Source organism: Arvicola amphibius, chromosome 9 (genome assembly GCF_903992535.2).
Source record: "Arvicola amphibius chromosome 9, mArvAmp1.2, whole genome shotgun sequence".
NCBI lineage: Eukaryota > Metazoa > Chordata > Mammalia > Rodentia > Cricetidae > Arvicola > Arvicola amphibius.
Window position 1 is genome coordinate 118,400,661 of NC_052055.2, and position 7,710 is coordinate 118,408,370.

Here is a 7,710-nt window from a genome sequence, read left to right on the forward strand (position 1 = left end):
CTTAAAGAACAGATGTGTCCCTTCTAGACCACTTTACTCAGAACTCACGGCAGACACTGCAGGACCTCAAACACCCTGGGAGGATGACAGTGAGGACCCTGCATACCACTGCTGTGTATCCTGATGGCGAGAGGCCTGGGAGCCTCTCCAGCACCTGAGCCCCAAGAATCTTTCACCAAAAGAAGTGTGCCAAAGTGCCGGGACTTGCCAGCTCTGGAACTGAACGTTTACCAGGAAAGACAGGGAAAGCCATGTTCCGCTGTTTGGCTGATCCCAAAGAGAGAATGTGGCTCAGGCGTGGAGTCAGGAGGCAAGCTCCCATCACCGTCACAGTCTCCAAGGTATTGCCCAGCCATAATACCAGCCCCTTCTGCCTTCAAATTGCTTCACTGTTAAATGACGTTAGACCTTGCACTTTGGAAGTGGCTCAGCAAACATGACCTTTTTTTGCCTGGTGACAGCACTAGCCAAGTCCCATGGGGCAGACTGGGTAAACCACCCCTCCCCCATCCACCTCCTGCCCCACTCCTATTGGAATGCCGTGATTGCTTCTGGCTCCTGCTTGACTGAGACGTCTCCAAGTAGCTGAAGCAGGCTTCCAAGGTGGGGACACTGGCAGTGGTGGCTGACCAGATAGATACCTCTGCCACTGACTCCCATACTGGCAAGACAGGACAGCATTACTGAGAGTGTTGGCATGTGTATGTGTGATACTTGATGTCTCAGCTGGCCAGAGTCCCTCTGCTCCATCCATACCACAAGCTCCAACATTCCCCTCCTCCTTCCCCCAGAGTCTAGAACCTTCTCCATTGCTGCTGATCTATGGGACTAGAGGACCAACCCGGTGTTGATATTCAGGGACAGGTGGCTCCTTACTGTGTCTTGGAGACTCCCCTCATGGCCTAAGTGAGTGGCTGTTCCTATGTAGTCGTGAGGAGCAACTTGGGAAAGGGAAGCATGGAACAGGTAGGTCTGTGTGCCTGACCCTCATCCCACGTAGAAGGGACAGTCTTCACAAAGGCCCGTCTCTTGATCAAGGAAACAGCTGTTAGTGTGTCCCTGTCCCCATCTCCACGGGTTGCCGGTTAGACCCTCTTCTTCTGCAGTGTGCATGGGACCAACCCCCTAAACTCATACGGCTCTGGCTTCTGTACTGGAGTCATGAGGATCCAAGACTGTAACAGGCATCTAAGGTTCTTCCTGAACCTCCAAAGCAGCCTCCCAACCCCCATAGCTCCCAAACCCTGTGACGGGTGACCCCAGAGACCAGAGAATCTGAGCCTCAGTCACTAGGCAGGCCCTGTGGACAAACATTTCCTCTGCAATGACCACAACCTGTCTGCCTGGCTTCTACCTGTGCAGAGGCCTCTGGAACAGCTGCCTGCTCTGAATTCATGAAAGGAAGACACCCCAGGGAGAGGAGAGTGTGCTGTGGGGACCCCATGCTTGCCACGCTTTGGGTCCTGTCCTGTCCATTTCCGAAAGGGGAAGGGAGGTGGGAGCACGGTGGGGGTGGGGAGAGAGGAGGCAGGAGTGGGAACTGCTGCCAGTCCCTGCCATTGACTCGCAGGCAGCACCTTCTTTTCTCTGGGAAACAGGAAGTCCGCCTGCAGTGGTCTGAACTCATCTGGGAGAAGGAGGTGATGGCTGGTGCTGGGATTTCTTCTAGGTTGGAAGCCTGGGTAGTACAGAGACAAAGCTGTCTCTTTTCTCTCTCTCTTTCTCTCTCTCTCTCCTCTCTTCTCTCTCTGTCTCCTCTCTCTCTCCTCTCTCTCTCTGTCTCCTCTCTTTCCTCTTTCTCTTCTCTCTCTTTCCTCTCTCCTCCCTCCCTCTCTCCTCTTTCTCTCTCTCTCTCTCTCTCTCTCTCTCTCTCTCTCTCTCTCTCTCTCTCTCTCTCTCTCTCTATCTCCTGTCTCCCCTCCCCCCCCCACAAACACGGTGAGACTGTCACACAGTGAACGACCTGCTCTGGTTTGAGCCTTGGAGTCTGAAGCCTGAGTGTTGAAGGCTCGCTCCCAGTCACATGACGCTGTCTGGAAGTGATAGAACCTGTAGGAGGTAGGGCCTAGTAGAAGAAAGTTAGGTCCTTAGGGGCGTGTCGTTGGGGAGGACTGTGGGACTCTGGACTGTCTGTCTCACCTGATGAGGCAAGCAGCTTCTTTTACCCTGCAACTCCACCACGACATGTCATCGTGAGCCCAAAACAAGAGGGCCAATGGGTCACAGGCTGACCCCTCCACAATGTAAGCAGAGCAAACTTTCCCCATTTATAAGCTATCCCAGGAAACTGTTATGGCAACGGAAAGACAACAGAAGCCCTCGCTAGCCTCTCTGGAAGCCCATTCATCCCCAGAACTCTCTGCCTTCGCTGAGCGGACATTCATCAGCGGTCAGGTAGCCTGGTAAGTGTCTCATGGATTTTCCACTTCATGCTTGCAGTGACAGATGTCTACCGAGCACCTACTACGTGTCAAACTCTAGCTTACATGTTAGGGATGCTGCCTAGATCAAAACACAGCCACATGCCTGCAGCCATGCTTTACATTCTATCCCAGGCTGCCCAAGGCAGAACTAAGGTCCATTTCCAGTGAACTTCATGGCCGAACCACAAACAGATCACAGTCCTTTGGGAGTCTTACACAGCTCTCCAGAGACACCGTATGTGAAGCCGCTGCAAATGCGTCCAGCATTCTTGGGTCACCGAAGGGAGCTGTCTGTCATCTACTGGATGCCCAGGCAGGGCCTGAGGCTGAAGAGAGTGAGTGTAGGAGCCAGTGTGTGTTTCAGAACCTCGTCTGTAAAGTGGGGTAACAACCGGCCTATTAGTTGCCTTGTGGGGAACACAGGAAGTGAACCCCCTTTGCAAGGTGGGAAAAGGTTAGGTGTGAGCCGTCAGAGCTCTGTCTCTCAGTTCCACATTCAGAGGGCAAAGCAGAGGAGAAGGGAGCACCAGCCTAAGCTTTCGCATTCAGGGACCAAAGCCTCTCCCTTCAGCCCCCACACTGACATCAGTGAAAGTCTCCCGGACCAGAACTGGCCAGGAAAAAGCAGAGAGAGCCAGCCCAGGAGTGCAGCTCCTGCAGTGTGAGTGTGGCTCAAGGAAGAGGTGAAAGCATTCAAAAGATTCAGGGTTCAGCTAGGTCTCCCCAAACAGGAAGCATCCGTGGGCAAGGTCACCTGCCTAGGGAGGAAGCTCTGAACTTCGTGTGCCTCCTGGGTCATGGTCCTTGCAGTTGGGTGGGACTGTGCCTCCCATTTTTCCAGAGAGGGTTCTCATGACACGTGAAGCCAGTCCTGATTTAATAGGATGCTGAATTGCTGCTGCTGGAGGACACTGGAGCTCGCCTTCCCACCAATCCATGAGCACACAACTTGGTTCGAGATGCGTTCCTGTCTGAGGACACCTTGGTAACCTATGTTGCTGGGTCATTAGCAAAGAGCCTGCCCACAGCCGCAGGGCAGCGCCTGACTGCCGTCAGAAACAAGCACCTGTAAGAGGGTTCTCTGAGTCACGTGGTCACCTCCTGCCGGTGGTCCCTGAAATGCCAAAGCACCACCAGAAAGCCCAGAAATGCTAACCACGTGGCCCTAAATAGACTGAGGAAATATTTACACCATGAGTAAGAAGGAATGTTTGGCCTCAGTTGGGAATGAGCGTCAAACGTCATCCTTGAACTAAGACTTGACACCTCTTGGCACCTGAAGCTGTGTGAGCACTGACTTGGAGTTACAAATATTTTTTAGCAAGTGGCAAATTCACTGACCCCTGTGATGAGGACAGTACAAGAATGGCATTCTGGTGGCACTGGAACCATTGCCCTCACTGGTACCCTGCTCTTGACCTTGGTAGGAAAGAGGAGGTGGGGAGACCCTGGAAGTTGTACAAGCAGCCCCCTCACTCCCTCCTTGCTCAAGAAGGGGCTGTCAGGGAGAAGAAAGTCCCCTGCTGTGGAGTCTTGTTACTCCTTAGACCTCTGCTGGGACATGCCCACAGCTGGTGCCCAACCCCTCTGCCCCCGCCCTGCCCTATTCATGGGCCTGTGGGGCTAAGCTAAATTCCTTCCACAGCATAATTCAGTTGTTGCAGCCCCTGAACCCCAGGAAGGCAGGGTGAGGGCTCTGGGGTCAGCCCAGGTCTGTTGCGTGTTCCCTTCCAGTGACCACCCACGTCACAAAGGCCTTCTGGAAACTGGGCAATATGTTCTTGGCACCCTTACAGACCCAACCAGACCTCTTCTCTTCACACCAGCATCCAGCCTAGGCTACTTCCTCGTGAGAAAGTGAGAGGGTGAGAGGGAAGCCCTATCGCCATCTTGAACTTAATAAAATACAGCAGGTATTGACCCACCATAACCCCAACCGGGCCAGAGGAAGGTTCACATCTCGCTGTGGTTCTATGAAAGGCTGTACTTCCCTGACAGCCTGTGAAGGGAGCCAGGAGGAGGGTGGGACTCTCAGGAGTCCTAGAGACTCACGCCAAGGAAACCACAGGCGGCCAATGGGAAGAATGGGGGCTCCTTAAGTGCCAATGGCAGCTCAGCTCCGTAGCCTCTGGGAAGCTCTGAGTGAAGCCAGCAAAGTGGATGTCCCCAGGAGAATCGTGACAGGTACAAAACAGGAGTGAAGAACAGAAACGTCAGAGTTGCCTTTGGAGGCGCCACAAGGGCCACCAGGGGACAGGCTGTGCTAGGTGGTGTTGGTCTTTAAATAAAGTGACCAAAGAAAGCCTTTTATGGTCACAGCTGGACTCACGGCTTGGGGTAGCTCTTGTTCTTAATCAGGCAACCTCGGGCATCCTCTCTGGCCCCGGAGTCCACACCCTCCCAGTCGAGTTAATTATAACGCACACCCAGTGAAGCTGAGGTTCGGCATCAAAGTCACGCAGCTGTCAACTGGAGCTCACTGTTAACTGAGCCGCAGACACCCTCAGAGTGCACTGACACCACCATTCCACAGTTGGGAAGGAGGTGCTCCAGGCTGCGGCAGATTCCAGACCAGGGTGTCCAACTGTGTAGGGCTCATTCCAGGAGGGGCCCTTAAGGGGAACTGGAGTGGCCGGCTCTGCAAGAAGACCAAGGATGAAGCATTAGACGGCGATTCTGAGAACCTGAGCTCGCAGTGCCCGACTGAGACTGGGTGCTCAGAGAAAGCCAAGTGGCTACCACCTTGTGTGTAATCAATTACAGGTGGCCCAGAAGACTAAAGCAGTTTCCAGGGGCTTGCCACTCCGAGAGTAACTACAGAAAGAAAAAAAAATAAGTGAGAAACTGCCCTTATCCATCCTGTGAGTTCAAGCAGTAGGGTGTCAGGGCCACACAAGGACATCCTGAAGGATCAAGGTGGCTTTTTTTTTTTTTTCAGCCACAGCCCTTAGATTCACCCAAACCAAACCATGACCTGTAGTGCTGAGCCTAGAAGCCAACTCCTGTACCCCACTCTGACTCCAGTCCTGAGCTTCTGTAGTGGAGGGTGGGCCTCAACGGGCGCCAGACAGGTTGTTCCCAGCACCTGATCACTGCCTGCAGTCCACAGCCCGTCTTCACGCTGTCCTGATCCCCTTAGCGGAGCCAGGGTGCAGAAGCCCAGAGCCCAGTCTGGAGACCTCAGGGCTCCACAAACTCATCCTTATTGGCTCTTGTCACCTCCATCTCTCCAGATCCCCACCTTGAAACTTTCTCTCACTTCCTGGATGTACCTTGAATCCAGAGTGCTTTGGGCTGTGTAGATCTGAGAAGCTAGAGAAGAGAAGGGAAGGTCTGAGTCATAGCATCTCCAGCATGGACAGTGCTTGTCCTCAAAGCTAGCCTCCAGTAGCCACCATGCCAACCTTCCTACTCTGGTGGCCTTGGGACAGGGAAGCGCAGTGAGATGTCCATACACCTACTGCAGTGATGTGATTTAAACGTTAGTGTTCTCCAAAATATCTGTGTTAACGCCTGCCCTGCAAGGAGATCGTGCTAGGGTTGGACCAGTACTAGGATGGTCTCCAGGGAGAGCCCTCAGGAAACAAGCAGCTATGAAAGTTAATACTGACTGTCAACTTAATGGGATTTAGTGTTGCCATGGAAACAAACTTCTGGATGTGCCTGTGAGGGAGTGTTTAGACTTGGTAAACTGAAGCAGAAAGACCCGTTCTAGGGGTGGGTGGCACCAATCCTATGGGCTGGGTCCGTGGCTAAGTAAAAGAGAGAACGGTCTGAATACGGCATCCGTCTCTGCTGCCTGACTGGCCAGCTACCTCACAGTCTTTTTGTTTTGTTTTGTGTTTTGTTTTTCAAGACAGGGTTCCTCTGTGTAGCCCTGGCTGTCCTGGAACTCACTCTGTAGACCAGACTGTCCTCGAACTTAGAGATCCACCTGCCTCTGCCTCCTGAGTGCTGGGATTAAAGCCGTGCGCCACCACTTCCCAGTCTTGCTGCTATGACTTCTCTTACCGTGACGGACTGTGTCCGCTCAAACTGTGAGGCAAAATAAACCCTTTCCTACTTAAGTGGCTTCTCATCGTAGCGGTAAGAAAAAAGACAAATGCAGAGCCCTTACAGAAGGGACTCCCAGAGACCTCCTCTTTCCCTCCTCCTTATCAGCACTCAGCAAGGAAGCAGAAAGTGGCCCTCACTGGACACAGAACTTCCGGGTACCATACTGAATGTCTCTCAGAAACATGAGAGACAAAGTGTTCGTATGCTGCCTGCTCATGGTACTTCGCTACGGCAACCCAAAGAGACTCCAGCATGCAGTAGCAGGGAGAGTCCTTTCCTCTTAAGGGACAGTTGCCTCTCCAGCACAATTTCTCTGCCACTACATGGACCCAGACAGATCCTACAAGAGCATCAGGGGCAGAGAGATGCTCTCCCAGGCTCTATTCCTGGGGCTCAGCTGTTGCTGACTCATGCCTGTGCCGCAACCTGTCAATGCGGGACGTGACTCAGCCAGTGTCACTCGGCCCAGCTCATGTTACCTGCCTAGAGACCAGCTGGATGTCCCTTCACTCAGGCCATACACACCCTGCTCACTCAGCCTTCCCCCAGATGCTTAGCCCTGCCTCCTCCTCAGCCATCCCCTCCTGCCTGGCATTCTCTGTCTCCCCAGCTACCCACCCCACTACAGATGAAGTTATCCCAGGAACCAGCAGGCCCAGCGTGGGACCTGGGCCAATGTCCAAGTCACACAAGCATGGCAGGCCCAGACAGGCTTGCTGCACCCTCAGGCGGGCAGTAAAATAGCGACACCGCCACCTAGAGGACACCCTGGACAGCCCCATCCGGAGGAAAGGAATTTCTGTGTGACCTCGGATGCACACCCACCCAACCTTGGGGGCTCTTGGCAGATCCTGCTCTGGGTCTTACCTCTTTGTCACCAGATAACTGGACCCTGGCACTGGTCCACGGCAATGTTTCTTATGGTGAAAAGTTGAATGTGACCCTCAGCTTAGTTTCTATGCACAGGCTGGTGGGGGGCGGGGGAAGACAGCCATGCCTACTCTGGTACCAGAGGTTTTCTTGCAGCTCATAGAGACCCACCTACTCCTCTGATTGTCCATGTCCCTTCCAGACAAATGGTACCCATGAGCAGAACAGCAGGGATGGGTTTCTAAGCCCACCTTGACCAGGCATGTCTCCTGGGACTGATGCACAGGAGACCTCAAGAGACCAGGAGCAACAGGCAGAGAGCGAGAGCCACACACAGATGTAGGATGCTATGGAGGCAGAA

General features: G+C 53.5%; 1 long non-coding RNA gene across 2 annotated transcripts; it reads left to right on the plus strand.

Annotated features, from left to right (window-relative positions):
- Nucleotides 1-255: 255 nt before the first annotated feature.
- Nucleotides 256-6,206, plus strand: LOC119823559. 2 transcript variants are annotated; one of them, XR_005286974.1, is made up of 3 exons: nucleotides 256-341; nucleotides 792-966; nucleotides 2,275-6,206. It is a non-coding gene; the product is annotated as an uncharacterized LOC119823559 (long non-coding RNA). The 2 variants fall into 2 exon arrangements; XR_005286975.1 differs by having other exon boundaries at nucleotides 792-906.
- Nucleotides 6,207-7,710: the final 1,504 nt, after the last annotated feature.